Source organism: Phasianus colchicus, chromosome Z (assembly GCF_987193195.1).
Source record: "Phasianus colchicus chromosome Z, bPhaCol1.hap1.1, whole genome shotgun sequence".
Classification (NCBI taxonomy): Eukaryota; Metazoa; Chordata; class Aves; order Galliformes; family Phasianidae; genus Phasianus; species Phasianus colchicus.
Genome location: NC_143476.1, coordinates 39,644,146 through 39,661,422, shown reverse-complemented (window position 1 = coordinate 39,661,422; position 17,277 = coordinate 39,644,146).

Sequence of the window (17,277 nt, the reverse complement as noted above, 5' to 3'; positions counted from 1 at the left end):
GTTGGCAGACTGTGGCACGGACTCATACTCTCTCTTCTGGGTAAAGAATTCGTTGTCCCCAGTGGGTGAACTGTGAGGTTACATCCTGAGCCAGTGTTTGAGCACCTGGTGAAGAGGTGTAGCCAGCTCTGTGAGCACAGGTGGAAGGAATTCACCTTTGCAACCATAAGGGTGTTCACTTGTCCCTGACCTCATGTAAGGGCTGGCAGCCACCAGGAAGTTTCTCTACTTGGAGACTGCTTTCTTTGGAGTGTTTGATGAGCCCTGATCCTTGGAAAAGGGTTTGCAATTCCTTTTTTATTATTGGTTTGTGCTTGATGCCTTTCTTGGGTTTAAATCAATTGTATATGCTACTGTCTATCCTTACATTTGGCAAGCCAGGTAGAAGCACCTATAAAAGGCAATATTAATTCTGAAATGGCTTTGTTAAAGTCTGTAGCAAGTTGTTTTGTATGGGGAAAAACCATTTTCTTGGAAGAGGAGTTACTTGGGCACATTCTGGGATTTCCTGGATGCCCTTGCTATGGGCTTGCATCCATAGCAGAGATCCCATTACAGAATGGGGAGAACATTGCAGTTCCCCAGCCTGAATGAAAGCATATTTTGAGGGCCCTAGATAGGATATTTTGATTAAGAAAGAAAGCCTGCTGCATCCATTACAACCTGGCCCCTGTTAATGGCTTTAAATCATTTAAATAGCTTAAAACAATATATTGAGGATGAAAATTGGCTATTGTGCAATCGAGTTAAACAGCTAGAATGTAAGACTGCTGTAGTTAATAGATAAACCTACCCAAACTATTATGTTACAGCAAGTCAAGGCCTTGTCTCTCACAAACGAAGGACACCCCAAGCAACTGGACCCCTATGGCCCTGACAAGATTGGCGAGGAGAATTCTAAAAATCCTGAACTAGACACTTTGGCGGAACTGGAATTTCTAGAAATCTGGCCAAGAGTCACTCAAAAAAAAGCAAGAAAATCCAAGAAAGACGTATGGGAGTGCCACCCGAAGAATGGCTTTGTCTCCCAAGCTACAAAGCATGTTACTGCACGCCGTATATGGCCACTGAATTGATGGACTTAGACTAGTCATTCCAGCGAAGCCCGAGGGAGATTGTCCCAGCCTGGTTTTTGAGACTGGAATAGAGGAGCTGAAAGTGTCGTGGTAAATAACCCAGAAATTTTCAAACTAGCCCCTATCATGACACAGCCAGCACTGACGCAAAAGTTATGCCTACATGTACAAGTGTTCAGTTTTGGGCCCCTCACTGCAAGAAAGACATTGAGGCCCTGGAGCATGTCCAGAGAAAGGCAATGAAACTGATGAGGGGTCTGGAGCGCAAGTCTTATGAGGAGTGGCTGAGGGAGGTGGTATTCTTTCCTCTGGAGAAGAGGAGGTTCAGGGGAGATCTTATCAATCTCTACAGTTCCCTGAAAGGAGGCTGTGGTGAAGTGGCTGGCAGTGTCTTCTCTCATGTAACTAGTAAAAGGATGAGGGGGACTGGCCTCAAGTTGCACTAAGGGATGTTCAGGCTGCATGTTACGAAAAATTTCTTCTCTGGAAGAGTAGTCAAGTGTTTAACAGGCTACCTCGGAAGGTAGTTGTGTCACTGTCCCTGGCAGTGTTCAGGAAACATTCAATTGTTGTACTAGGGGACATAGTTTAGTGGGGAAATATTGTCGGTAGGTGGATGGTTGGATTGGATTATCTCAAAGGTTTTTCCAAACTTGGTGATTCTAATCCTCTCTCTGTTTACTTGTAAACCTTTCTGTTTACTTGTAGCTTTTGCAAGCAACTTACGGAAACTAACAGGTTTACTTGAGGAAAACCCTTTATATGCACCCTCAAAAGAAAAAAAAAAAAGAAAGTAAATCACCAGAACAATTCAGTTTTTCCCCTTTATTTACTATCAAATTTAAGGTAGCCTTGAATCCATGTCTCTGCATGTAGGTCTACTCCAATAAAAATTACAGATACGATTTCTACTATGTTACATAAGTCATTTCCCATCCTTTGTGTGAAGAAAATTGAGTAACAAGTAATATTTAATGAAAACATGAGAGACTAGCTTATTAGGAAATTATGCATGGCATTCATATGCACAGATGTGAGTACAAGACAGGGTTCTTCACATTATCAGTGAATCACTTTGGCAGTTTCCTCAGTTATCACAACACCTTTGTCTTTTAAAACAAGATCCCTCATTTTGCAGGTGATTAAATCCTAAAAACCTATGGTCTAAAACATAAATAGCCCTAAACACTAAGTCTATAAAACAAGAACACTTCGACTCTGTTCTTTTTAATTTCCTTCTTGATTGGAAACACAAAATATTCAGTTTAGAGCTAGTCGAGTCTCAGGAAGTTCGTTGCCTCAGATTTTCAAGATTCCCACTTAATATACAACATCATCACCTATACAGAGAGTCAAACCTGTTTGCATTTTGATTCTGGGTGATTATTCTGTGTTGTGGATAGACAATGACCAAAAGTATCACAGGCCATGATTTACTTGGACTGATGTATGACTTCTGCAGTATTAACCCATGATTTTTAGCTCCCTCTAATATAAAGCAGTATTCCAAATACATTTGGAAATTTAGTCTCTAAAATTTTACATGGGATGCATGTCATTAGTCAGTATTTGCAAGCCAAAAAGATAGAGGTGATATGATTATAACTTCTGGAAACTCTCTGGAATGAATATTGGACAGAGGGTTGTCCTGGCTGTTGCTTGGGAACAGATAATTGTTGAAAATCATACTAATGTATTAGATACAGGCTTCCTAGGAAGTAAACTGTTCTGTTGGTGTCTGCACCAGAAAAAAAACTATTTGTGCTTGGCCACCTTCATATTACAAAAGTGCAAAATTTATATGTAAAACAATAGTTTATTTGTGATTAAGAATGAGTTACTACTCCTAACATATGTAGGATAAGATAATCCATATTGTATTATACAACTGAATAAAGGAATAAGTTGATCTTGGACAGATGGAATCTTAAGAGGAAAACAAAATTATTATGTTATTAAATAATTGACAAATAGTTTCTTTCAAGGAGATATTGATAATAAGGGCTAGTCATTTTTTTGTATTAAATCCCAGAATTGCAGGATTGCTGGTGTTAGTTTTATTCTATAGTAGTTGGGAAAAAGCGGGTTGAGTTCTCAGTTTTAAACATTTTTTGGAAGAACACAAACTGATACGAGTTTAGAGCTTTCAGAGAAACAGCATTTCTTCTTCCCCAGCTATTAAGCTGTTCTGAAATAATGGGACTTGGCCAAATAAGAATTAGTGAAATTTAATGTTCCTTAAAATACAAACTTTTAAGTATACCTTACTTTTAAGATACCTTGCTTTTGGGCAAGTTACTTAGGTGCGTAGCAACTATTCTGGAGTCATTTTTTTCCTCTGAAAAAAATGCAACTGTAACACCCCCTCCCACCAAAAAATATAAAATAGAACAAAACACTCACAAAAATGAAAAACAAACAATCAAAAAATCACAAAAGAGATAAGATGAAAACCATGGAAAAATTAATCTTGTTTATGGCTCATCTATTTCCTGAGATCTCCCACTGTAATGGGTAGCATGACCAGAGCTGTACTCAAACTGTATTACCGGAGTTGCAAAAAAGAGTGGGGAAACCTTTTAAGAATGAATAACAAGCCAAAGGTTAGAGTGAAGAGCAGATTGAAAATTATGACATGGAAAATTTCTATTAAGTAATTTCAACTACAGGATGTGAAGAATTGGCATTGTGCAATTTGAAATGAACCTGGAATGCCACAGCACATTCAAGTACATAATGAGGAATACATGACCCATTCTTCAGCACCAACAATTAAAGTGAGGTATGGAAGATCTTTCAGTTATTATAATCTCATCATCTGGGGGGGGATCAAAGTAAAAGATGAGATAACTTACTTTAAAAAATAAGCTGTATACATAGAAGGAAGGATTAGCTGCATGTTTTGCAGCAGGATGTGAGACAGAATGTATCTGACGGTAATTTCTCTTCATTAGCACCTTGACCATTGCATTTAGCCCATTAGCTATGTGGAAATGAGAATAATTGATATAATTTTTACTGTCTTTTGTCTGTTCAAACTGTAAATCTTTGAAATAGAAACTGTGCTGAATCCTCACAGTTTCCACAGGACCATAGTCCTGAAGTTTCCAGAATGGAACTTCGGTCTGAATATAAAGAAAAATAATAACAGTGAAATTACTACGTGAAATTGTTTCTTAGAGTGCCCGCAAGAATGCAATCACTGATAAAAATCGGTTTTAGAAGACTACCTAAAACTAATCAGTTTTAGAAGACTACCTTTAGAAGACTACCACTACCTTACTGGCAGAAACAGCCTTCTCGTTCTTAAAGAGTAGTGCAGCTTTGGCAGGTCTTCTGTTTACATACGTACAGAAAAGAAGTAGTTATTCAAGTAAGTATACAAGCCTACAGTTTTCAGGATCCAAAAGCTGTGCTATTCCTATCTCATACAAGTCTCAAGGACTGAGAACTCTACAGCATAGCTATATTGAGGGCTGCAGCTCTGCTACAATCTGAGTGCTGACACAAGCATACGTTTCATTTGAAGTGGTATACAGGAATACCTTCATACAGTGAATTCAAATTCATTCAAGGCTTGATCTTAACACCCAGTTACTGAAGTTTTGGGCTAAATTACATATGCTGTTAACATTTCTAACTCAGAGATTTATCCTGTTTCTGATTTCATATAAAATCTTTAAGGCTATTCCCAAAATATCAAATATTTACATTCAACTCCATATTTTGATGAAGTTTCACATGTGACAAAATGTGATAAAACTGTCGCAATTTACTCACAAAGCATTACATAGGAATACTTTAGAAGGTATAATGACAATTGCTGAGCTTTTTCAAGACAATGAAGTAAATTTGTTCTCCAAAAACTGCTTGTATTTGGCATAATACGTCAAATGTTAGGAAGAGAGGAAGGGAGGACGGGAGAAAGGGATGAAGGGAAGGGGAGGGAGGCATTTAGATTAATGCTTTCTGTGGCATGACTATGAAATGTTGAAAACTGGCCTGTTTCTTATGCAAAACAATGTTAGGATTTCCATACTCAATTGTTTAGTAATTCAAAAGCAGTGTAATGAGGTAAGTGTAAGCAGGTACTTTGCTTAGTACTGAGTTGGAAAAAAGACAGTGTTGCCAACAAGTGCTCCAGCCTCCTGAATTTAGATGCAATTGAAAGTCCTTTTCTCAGTAATACAAAAATAGCACTTACTGAGAACATTCTACCTGTTTGGTGTGCTAATACAGCACTTATCTCTCTTTTGAGTGCATAGCTCTATTAACAAAGAAAGTAGACAAACATTTTCTTAAATTGTGAAATATTTATTTTCACTTGAATTTTGTATACTTGAGATATCTATCACCATCCCTTTTCTGTAAACCACAGAAACTGCATAATCTTCCAGTAGTGGACAAAATTGCATGTCTTAACAGTTTCTTAAACAATGATCTCTGAACAAGGAGGAAGGTTCTGGCCAAGTATCTGTCAGGAGAACATCTACCACTCTTGCCCTGGACTAGACCCAAGTGGTGGCCAAGACAGATTGTAAATGATGTTTCAGATTTGTTATCATCGTACAAAGGAAAGAAGGGAAAAGAAAAAAAAAAAATCTGAGAAGAGATACTCATTTTTAAATCATATCATTCTGATTTCTTTCATTTTTCAAGGTTTTTGCATTTTTCTTCAACACCCTCTCCCTTTTCCCCTTCTCCACTCATTTTCCATGATTCATTCTTTAAGCTTTTACTTAAAAAGGAAACTCTTAACTAAGGCATGTAGCAGTTCACAGAACTAGTATATGTGACTCTGTGAATGTCTTGTCAGTCTCTCCATTGATTCTCTCAAGCATCCATAGACCAGCCTGCTTATTCCCATAGCTAGGATGAGAAGGGAGTGTTCAGAACTCACAATCCTGTCCTTCAAAAAACAAAAATTTTTAATTTCTTTTTCCTCCATACTTATTCAGTTGTCACTTGTATAAAATAATGCATCATGCTACAAGTTTTGCCTCCACACCTCTAATCCTACAAGAGTGAAATTCAGTGTTCTCTTAGCTAGAAAAACACATCCTCTATGTGAACATGCAGAATATTCATTTAATGTTTTCCTCCTTTTGTTTCACTTACCAAAACTGGAGAAAGCCAGTCATTATGTTTTTCATTCTCCTCAACAAGTTACAACATTGAATTCCATCTTACTTCCAGTTACAATTCATTATTGTGTACCACAAATTACTCCAGCAGTAGTTAAAAAAGCAAAGTGATGCCACTGACAACTTTCTGACACTTTCCTGTTCATCCTTGCACAGTTGAAGGAAGCCTTCAAAAGAATTGTCAGTGCCCAAACTGTAGAGATTAAAGGTAGAGAAAAGCTGAATAGTCACAAAGTTCAGAGACTTTTCAAAGTCTCTGAAATGCTTTCCTGATTGGCAAATATCTCAAGTTTCATCTTGTATGTACAGCAATTTTCTGTAAAACCATATGAAGTTGTGTCTTGGGATGCACAGAAATATGTGCATATGTAATCCCTTTGTGTGCAACACAATCTCTCTAGTATTATCACACCTCATGCTCGTATATTGACTTGAGAGCCATTAGACTCAATTTCAGCCATCACCAAAATGTATACAAATACTAGGATGTTAATGTCCAAACCAAAGCACATGTTGCTCTGATCTCTGATGCTGCTGCTCTTTTGGAAGTGTCCTGGAAAATGTTCAAGTGAAGTAGTATATCGGTAGTTTTATTTCCTACCTACGAATCTCTTAATATTTCACCTACTTCTGATTTTTTATTTTCTAGTATACTCATCCAGAGACACCTAGCCCCTATCAATTGATAAATGCATTACTTGCACTAACTGAATGTACTTTCTCATGCTCAGTGTTATCAGTATTATGAAGATACTTTATATTATTTGGTTTGGAGAATTCCTGTAACTAAGTGACCATTTTCTGGAAGCAATGTATTGTTACTTATTTTCACAAAATTTTCCAGAAGCAATACATAAAGAACAATTGTAGACATTTTCTTTAGAGACCAAAAAGACTACAAGAAACCTGCAAGTTATTATTAATGGTAGCACAAGTTAGTCCACTTCTGTATCCTGGGAGGGTGCATTAAAAATAACATGGCCAGCTGGTCGAGTGAAGTGATCTTCCCTCTCTACTCTGCCCTGGTGTGGCCACATTTAGAATGTTGTGCTCAGTCATGTGTTCCCTAGTTCCTAGAAGGAATCCAGTGGAGGGCCACAAAGATGAGAAGTGTCCTAGAGCACCTCCCTTAGAGGAAAGGCTGAGTAACCTGGATCTATTCAGCTTGGGGAAAAGAAGACTGAGAGGAGAGCTGACAAATGTTTACAATATCTGAAGAGAGGTAAGAAGCAAATGGATGAGGCCAGGCTCTTCTCAGTGGTGCGTAGCAATAAGACAAGGAGTAATGGCCTAAAACTTGCACATAGGAAGTGCCATACAAACATGCAGAAATACTACATTACAGTAAGGGTGACAGCACACTGGGACAGGTTGCCCAGAGAGGTTGTGGAGTCTCCTTCTATGGAGATATTCAAGACCCAGCTGAATGCCAACCTGTGTGAGCTATTGAAGGGAACCTGCTTTGGCAGGGGAGCTGGATTCAGTCTGTTTAGATCCATTCCAACCTCTGTGATTCTGCAATATTTTTTAAAAACCAAATGTACTGTTTATTTCCTTCACTGTTTTTTCACCATTGGTCTATTGTACCAACAGAATCCAGAGCATGTCAAAAGACTAGATTCCACCATGACTCCTTGTCAAGCTGTAGCTAATACAGCAGGCCTCAATAAATAATTCTGAATCAAGATTAGATACTTGAAAGGCTTGTAGGCAGACTAGTCTTCAGAATGCCAATTCACTGTCTAAAGCTGAAAGTTCAGAAAATTTTGGAGAGACAGAGCAAATTGAAATAGAAGTAGCTAAAATGTGGTTTCCCTGAGGAAATCAAGCATGTAGTGCTTGGATCTGTCAAATATTTCAAAACAAATATTCCAGAAGAGCTATTTGTCCATATACATCATGGTTTATTCTAAAGAAAAGGCTAGTTTCAAAAAGAAGGGGAAGGAGCGGTTGCTCCCAAATTATTAATTTGAATTAGATATATATAAAAATCTAAAGATGAATATGCAATATGTTTTTGGAATCACAGAATCACCAAAGTTGGAAAAGACCTCTAAGATTATCTAGTCCAACCACCCACCTATCACCAATATTTTCCACTAAACCATGTCCCTTAGTACAACATCTAAATGTGTCTTGAACACCTGCACAGACTGGGACTCCACCACTTCCCTGGGCAGCCCATTCCAGCGCTTGACCACTCTGTCAGAGAAGTACTTCCTAAGTCCAAAACTAATCTTCCCTGGTGCAACTTGAGGCCAGTCCCTCTACTCCTATTCCTAGTTAGATGAGGAAAGAAGCCAACTCCCACCTCATCACAAGCTCTTTTCAGCGAGTTGTAGAGAACAATAAGGTCTCTTCTGAGCCTCGCTGGAATGGACCTCAAGTTCCAGCCATCCACCCTTCCATCCTTTATATATTTCTTTCATTTCAATGATAGCAGCACTACCTTAATCCATTATCCAATTTGAACTATGAGAATTGACAAGAAGAGTGTGGGACATCATTTCATTCATTTCTGGAGATTTATACTTCTGGTTTTGTAAACCAAATAGGTTTTGTTTTTTTGTCTTCTGCCTGGAAGTATATTTTAGCTGTTAAAACCTGAAACAAAATTCATGTCACTCTTGAGAGTGGTTTTTTTAGGAACTCTGAGAAAACTTGTAGGAACTAGTCTGATGCTATCTCTAATACAGTGCAAAGTAAAGTCCTAGCATCATGTGAGAGCTTAACATAGTAGCTTTTTGCTAATACCTGTCAAAAGCAATTTAGTTTTTCTAATTACTTGCATACATAACCAGAGTTCTTCTGTCGTGTAATGATAACAAAAGGATCATGCTGCTCTGTATGCAAAATGAATCTCTAATGTATTTGTTGTTACTTCCTACCAGTTAATCATTCAGAAGCTATTGCACAAAAACATCTTGTTCTTTTCTATTAATCACCTACAGAATCATTTCCTCTTGAAAAATTACAAATTTCTTTGGTTAAAAAAAAAAAAAAAAAAAAGTAGAACATTTTCTGATATCTCATGGAGTATTTGATCTCTTGTATCAAAAACAAGTACACACAAGAGTTCTCTAGCTCTCTCTATATAAGGGGCGTGCATAATAACAATTGTTATGGCAAGTCATGTAGTTTACCTCAAAACATTGTATTCTAAGCTGTTACTGCATATCTTGACTGTGCATCCAGTGGTTTCTTATTTCCTTCAGGAGAAGACTGGTAAGCCGTGTCAAATGCCATGCTGAAGTCTGCTTAAACCACAGTTCTTCCCTTTTCCACTATGTGGGTCATCATAGGAGAAGTTGAGGTTAGTCCTGAAGTATCTACTATTCATAAACCACAAAGTCTGATGTCTCCATTAACTCTTTCACTTGCAAGGACTGGCTGCCATATTTCACAGTCCTTCAAGAATCCCCAGTAGTATAAACTCCAACCTAGCAGCATTACTTTACCAAAGTTACTTGTCAGTTACCCAAAGGAAATGATGTGGATTTATGTCACGGAGTTAACTAGATCAATCTATGTCCATGACAGGGGGGAAGTAGACTTCTGTAATGTACAGGGGACAGGTACCTGGAATTGGAGCACTAACACTTTAACTCCTGGTGCACTACATGATGTTATGATGTGGAATACTGAAAACCAAAGAACGAAAAACCATGACAATTTACTATGATTTGTTAATTTGGACCACAAACTGAGGTAATTTTCTTCCCAGCATTTTTAAATACAGACTAGAAGTCAGAGCACTTCTGCTTGGACTCTTCAGTGAAATAGTTCAAGAGTCTTTTGCACCTGTGTCTGTTCTGTGACAACTCAGAATCATGAGCCAGCATTTAACCTTAAGCTGGTATTTTGAGGACATCTATAAGACTTTTGTTTTCATTTGGAAAACCAAGATGCAGACTTTCCATGGATCTATTACCAGTCTTTTGCTGTTTTATTAATATCAGTAGAATAATAATACAGAGCAACTGTTTATTCAGAATGGACTAGTACTAATCCATTTTGACTTGTTCCACCCTGGGCAGTCCTGCAATATTAATCCAGAAAGCTTGAATGCCTCTTCACACCTTCATGTGACACCCATAAAATGGAAAACATTCTTATAGTACTTTGAGGGACTGCTGGATAGCCTCACACTTTTAAAAACAAAGAAGAGAAAGGGAAAGGGAAAAGGAAAAAAAAAAAAAAGGAAAGGGAAAGAGAGAAAGAAGAAGAGGAAGAGGAAGAGGAAGAGGAAGAGGAAGAGGAAGAGGAAGAGGAAGAGAAAGAGAAAGAGAAAGAGAAAGAGAAAGAGAAAGAGAAAGAGAAAGAGAAAGAGAAAGAGAAAGAGAAAGAGAAAGAGAAAGAGAAAGAGAAAGAGAAAGAGAAAGAGAAGGAGACCTTTAGTCTGTCTGTACATGGCCTTCCCATCTAGCATTTTCACAGACAGTAAACAGTCCTCAATTCTTACACACTTAGGAGCACAGATTTAACTAATGTGTTTCAGTTTCCTAAGTATAAAGTAGGGATAAAACTTCCTAACCTCAGAGTCATTACGTTTTTATGTAAAGATTCATGTGTTTACAAGTGTGAAATATTTCAATAGTGTTCCTATGTATAAGAATGAAGCATTTTGAAACTTAATGGATGTTTAAATTCACTGATTTAGAAAATGCTTATTTGCTGATTTATTCTGCAAGAATACTTGTGCATCATAATTACAAAAGGAATATCTAATAGTTTATGCAAGTTCATTCAAGTGCTCAGATGAACACTGACAACATTGACAAATACTATTCTGAAACATTAACTGTGCTATAATGCTTACATTGTAACTGAAGGTTTTTTCCAGAATAAGGAGGTTTCTGTAAGTCTTTACAAGAACGAATGAGTGGAAGAAAAATGAAGATTAGTTGGGAAGCTGTTCTGAGAGTGTTGGTGTATGAAGAAAACTCTGAAATTAAAACAAAGCTTGCACAGACAGGAGACTAAAGGAAAAGCATCAAAATGAAGGCAGCATGTTGCTATGGAGAGATTTGAAAATATCAGAGAAACTTGGGTTTAAAGTGAGAAAAATGAATGAAGTAATATACAGATTGAAGATGAATGAGGCAAAAAAGTAAGGAACTGATGATCTGATTGAATTGAAAAGGGGAAATTTATTAAATACATTATTTGAGCAGAATTCTGTAACTGAACTGAGAAAACTGATCTGCTCATTCACACTGATTAAAATTAAAGCTGTTTGCTGGGAGTGGAAAAGTAAAGGGGTAACTTAAAGGTATCAAAGTATTTAATCGGAACCAAATGCTGTTCAAATTTGGAATGTGATATCTGGCAGTATTTTTATTTTTATATTTGACTTTTCTTAACATAAGCAATTAATTTTATTCAATTTCTCTGTCCTCAGAAAACAATCACATGTAGAAATTACTTCACCATTTAGGAATTCTAGCAAGGTAATTAAGAAAAAAGCTGAGTTTGTTGAGTGGCTGTGGAGTTTCTGTGCTTGGATATATTCAACCCCTGACTTGATGAATATCTAAGCTATCTGCTCAACAATGCTTGAGCCCTGGGATGGATCGCACCCCAGATCTCAGGAGATGCTTACCAGCCTTAGAAATTTTATTATTCTATAGAGTACAGAAAACAAGCAAAAAAAATATTCTACCAGGCAGTCACATATGGTAGGTTTCATATGTACCTTTTGAAATAGGCTTAATAAAATCAGGTATGGGAGATACAGTCTAAGGATAAGATTGAATGTTATGTAATGAATAATCTGAAATTTGAAATATAGAGACAGATTTTCCTTAAAAAATCAGGTTCTTATTATGCTTCACTACTGACATTTACCTATTCCCACTGTGTTGCACACCAGAAAACTGATAAAACAAAAATAAAGTAAATAAATGTATATACTTACAGGTTCATTATCTTTTCAGCAAGGGCTGCTGTAATTTTATTTTATAGAATTTGGTGATGACTTTGCCAGCATAATCTTGTTGTAGTTTGATTTCATCTTGATTAAATTTCTTTATTCATGTCTATTAACTTAACAGTTTGAAATATTGAAACAAGAACAAAATTGTATGGATTTCTATTTTCAGTAAAATTACAGAGAAAAAAAGGAATGCTGTCACGCCTAAATTTATTTTATTTGCAGCTTATTCATATTTGCATTTGCACCAAGAAGGATTGTTTGTGATGCCAATGTGGCAAAGGACAGCATAGATGTGAACCATTGTGTATATTACAGCACAGTAAAAATCATGGTAAACAATTTTCCAGACTATTTTGTCATTCCAAATTCACAGTTTTAGTTTAATTTTGATTATATTTTTCTCATAAATATGAGTTCTGACTTGATTTTGAAATAACTGTCCTGCCTTTGGATACTATATAGGTAAATAATAACTTAGTTCAGTGAGAACTGCAAAAAAGATCCCATGGGAAAGTGCTGCATTTGTGATGTTCTCTGAAACGCTTACGGAAACAGATTTTGCACAAAATAAGGTTTACTTGGAAAAGTTAAGTTTTAATTGAATGCTTTTGTTGCATCTTGTTTTGTTTCTGGTAGTCTTATAAACTCATTCCTGTTACTGATTGTACTAACACTGTCTCTATTAAAAAAAGCCTAACTCCCAAAGAACAAAAAGATTAAAACTGGGCAGTAGTCCATCTCAAGCATTTAAAGGATTTAGTTAATTCAAGGCTCATTTTCTTGGAATTATCTCTGATGCAAATTTCCTTATTATATCTTTTTGAACACACCAAGCATCTTTTGTGCTTCTTTTGAGGTAAAATGCACTATACTTTTATAAAATATATATATATATATATGAGGTACAAAGTATAATTATCATTGTTGTTTCTAGACCATGTGGAAATTTATAGAAAATGCAAATGAAATAATCACTGAAGCCGGGTTAATTTGCTTCTGAGTACTTTTCTCCTTATAGAAGATCATCTGAAAGTAGGCTACAGTGTGTACAGCCCCTAGATTTATTTGCAGGAGAGTGGGAAGATGAAGAGGAGAAAGATCTGCACCTTAACTCTTCCAGAGAGCTTCTTAGTAGACTTTGACTGCATGGCATATTCCCTACAGTAGTAAAAATATTCCTGTAAATGTAAAGCAAAACCCACATCTCAGGCGTGTCAGCAAATTGCTAAAGGTATCTATGTTTCACTTAGTCCTTGTGAACAATGTGAACAAGACCAAAGCACAACTTTTTTTTTGTTTGTTTTACTGTCTTCAGCACAGGGGCTTTGAGATCTGGATACTTCATTTGAAAGACGAATTATTTCAATGTTACAATTCTAGACCAAGTACCAGGAAAAGATGGAACAGAAGTTGATCCATACGATTCTCACAAAGATTTTTCTTCTGAGGGTTAATCTTCTGCTGATTTACCTTGTCTTTTACAAATGCTATTGTTTGGTCATAAATATTTGTTTCTACATTTTCACAAGTACAGCTCTTAATCTTAAAAATACTTAAACGTTAAAAACTGGATCCAGATATCACTTGAGGTCAGACACAGGGGATTACTTATGGCAGAGAGAAAACTCAAGAAATACCAAGAATCATGGAGAAGGTATTTTTTCTATACATAGTAGTATAGCACGTATAATTTGCTGTACACAATATCTCCCCTTTTCAGTGGTTCAGGTTACAGTATTTGTGAAAGTAGAGCAATTCTCTGTTCCGTAATTAAAGCTTATGGGCCCTTACCTCTTTTAGATCACAAATCAGAGGGCACTATTTTTCTTCTTGTAGGAGAACTCAAATTTGTATGAAGTGTGATGGAAATCAACTTTGTAGAATTACTTTCAAACATTTGCAGTAATGTATCTGAATAAGGCTTTCATTATGCTGGCCTTTTCTTGGAATAGTTTTGAAGACCAAAGAGGTTTTCCAGAAGTATTCACAGGATGCAAAAAGACGTGAAGATTAAAGCAAAGCCATTATTCTTATGACTATTATGAAATGCCTTATTTTTCAGTCTCTATTCTCTTAAATAATATTAAAGCTAGAGTTGTATGGCACATACAGGAAGATTTTATTTGTGCCTGTGTTCTTAGCATGAAACAAGCATATTTCTGCTAGAAGCCTGAAAGCCTGAAACTATTGTTTACAAAGATCATTTTTCAAGACCACTCTTGAGAGGAAAACTGATTTTCTTTGCTACATCGAAAACTGTGATTAACAACTTTTTAATACACTTTTGTTTTATTTGAACACTGCTGCATTTTTAATGATGGAAGTTAGGGATTTGATGACAGGAAACAGTAAATCATAGCCTTAAGTGAACTGTGAAGTGCAGCCATGAATGAATACAAATAGAAAGGAACGAAAATGAGGTGGCTGAAGAGCTGAAGGAGGAAGGTAATTCACAGAGGGCACTTGAGCAAGGGATCAAGGACAGACTGGGAAACAAGGCAGAAGGAATGAATAAAGAGTAATTTGAAATAAACTGGGATCAAGTGGCTACCCTTGCGTTACTTAACAAAGAAGCACAGAATTTGGGTAAGTTAGTCCACAGTGTGGGGATAAGTTGTTGTGCAGTAGTGCAGTGAATTTGGTGGTTTATTTTTATTTTTATTTCAGAAGATAACAATAAGAAAGAAACATCACAAGGACTGTTTGCAGAGAAATGTTGCAGTTTAGAGAAAAATCCAACCAGGAAAAGCCCAGTATTCCTCAAAAGTATTAAAAAGATTAAGTTAAAAAAAAAAACAAACAACAAAAAAAAAACCAAAACAAAACAAGAAAAAAAAAAAAACAACCTTAAAACAGGAGTAGCAGAACACTCTTTTTTTTGTGAGATCCGAAGTTAGGTGACTTAACCACAGTTCTTAGAATCTGTCAGAGAAGTTTTGCACTGCTTTATCTCTAATGTCTTTCAGATGATAAAGAACAGTGATAACAATAATGGCATTGCACATCCAGACTTCTAAGTGTGATAACAGGAATTCAGTTAAAAAAGGAACTCACTTTATTAAGCTGTACCATCTTCTATAAAGATTCAGATATATTGATTCTGCCTTTAATATTAGCTTGATATAATGACAAACAGAAAGAGAATTGAGGAATTTCCTATTTTCATTATCAGCTCTTCCTTTTTCATGCACAATAATTCAAACTTGATTGTGGGAAAGAAGCAAGACACGCAAGCTCTGTAACTGGTGTCGTCATAATCTGGGTGTAGGACCTTGGCGAAAAAGCTTCTTAGCTCTGTGTGCCATCTTATTTGGCCTGTTTGACTATTGATGCAGCAGACATGTTATTATCTATTCAATTTGTGAGGAAAACTGCTCAATATATTATAATCTTTTCATTTTTCAGAAATAAGGGTTGACCTTGACATGGTCTGCTTGTCAGAATATCAACAGGATGCCCTACAATCACTGCAGTATGGAGTGGATTTCTCTGAAGCTGCTGACATATATTTGCCTTGGAAATAACTGCACAAGCTAAAGAAATTAACTCTTTCAACCACATATTACTACATATCTATGCCACTTTTCTATTATTATTTTATCAGTTGATTGTGACCCACATTAGGGAGGTAAACTGTGTTATTTATAAAAATCAATGAAGATAAAACACTTTGGTTGAGGTATGTTGGGGAGCACACATCAAACTTTAGACATCAAATTTGAGGCTTTGTTTATTGCCATCTAGTTAAAAAACATAAACCTGTTAAAGTGCTATTGTTAGTGCATACAGATCAGGGACATATGCTGCAATCATTGCTCTTCTGATCCAATAAATCCTAGCAACAGTTGAATTACAGTGATTTGCTTCCTCTCTTTGGGGTAGCCCACTGAACTGTAGGTATTTAGGCTATTTTCAAACCTGCAACATACAGCATGTGCTAACTGGTTGCCACTGAGATAAATGGGCTCAGGAAAACATGTTTTTTGAAGACAGTGTACTATGATCTTGCAGATGAAATCAGGATGACTTAAAAACTGTACTGTAAAGAAGCCAGATATAATCTCTTTGTAAGAAATTTAGGAACATCTCTACCAAAAAGGACATTCTTCTCAAACATTTTGAAAACACAAACTTTGTCTAATGTAAAATATTCTATAACAACATTACTTTAACCATATTTTGGAACCTTAAGTATATTGAGATAACAGTATTTTGGAACCTTGGGGAATAACTTTATTTCATGAGACAGAAATGCCTCTCACTTCCCTTTACCTGGGGGAATTTGCTGTGAATAACTTTGTTCTATTTCATTTTTCTTCTGGGAAAGACCTGAATGTTGCACTTTGCATTGTTTTGTGATGTTTTTAACAATTATTTACAGGGGAGAAATCTGAGAGAAGTATTTTTTCTTCCTAAGATCTTCAATCATCATTTGGTCACTTCATTCTTCAAACAGGAAAAATGAAGGTGATGCAGAAACAGAAAAATGAATGTCTCCTATTTTTTAAGAGTTTTCCAGTTCCATACAGTAACTCTTACTCAAATGCTTCTGGAAATGATATTTTTATATTGGGGGATGATCTTCTGGAGAGTTCTGCAGAGAGGGACCTGAGTGTCCTGGTGGACGACAGGTTGGCCATGAGCCAGCAGTGTGCCCTTGTGGCCAAGAGGGCCAATGGCATTCTGGGGTGCATTAAAAGGAGTGTGGCCAGCAGATCGAGGGAGGTGATCCTCCCTCTCTACTCTGCCCTGGTGAAGCCTCATCCGGAGTCCTGTGTCCAGTTCTGGACTCCCCAGTACAAAAAAGACAGGGATCTCTTGGAAAGAGTCCAGCGGAGGGCCACAAAGATGGTGAAGGGCCTGGAGCATCCCCCCTATGAAGAAAGGCTAAGTGAGCTGGGTCTGTTTAGCCTTGAGAAAAGAAGACTGAGAGGGGATCTGATCCAAATCTATAAATATCTAAGGTGTGGGGGGCAGAGTGGCAAGGCTGGACTCTTTTCAGTGGCATGTGGAGACAGGACAAGAGGAAATGGCCAGAAACCAGAGCATAGGAAGTTCCGCACCAATGTGCGCAAGAACTTCTTTACGGTGAGAGTGACGGAGCACTGGAACAGGCTGCCCA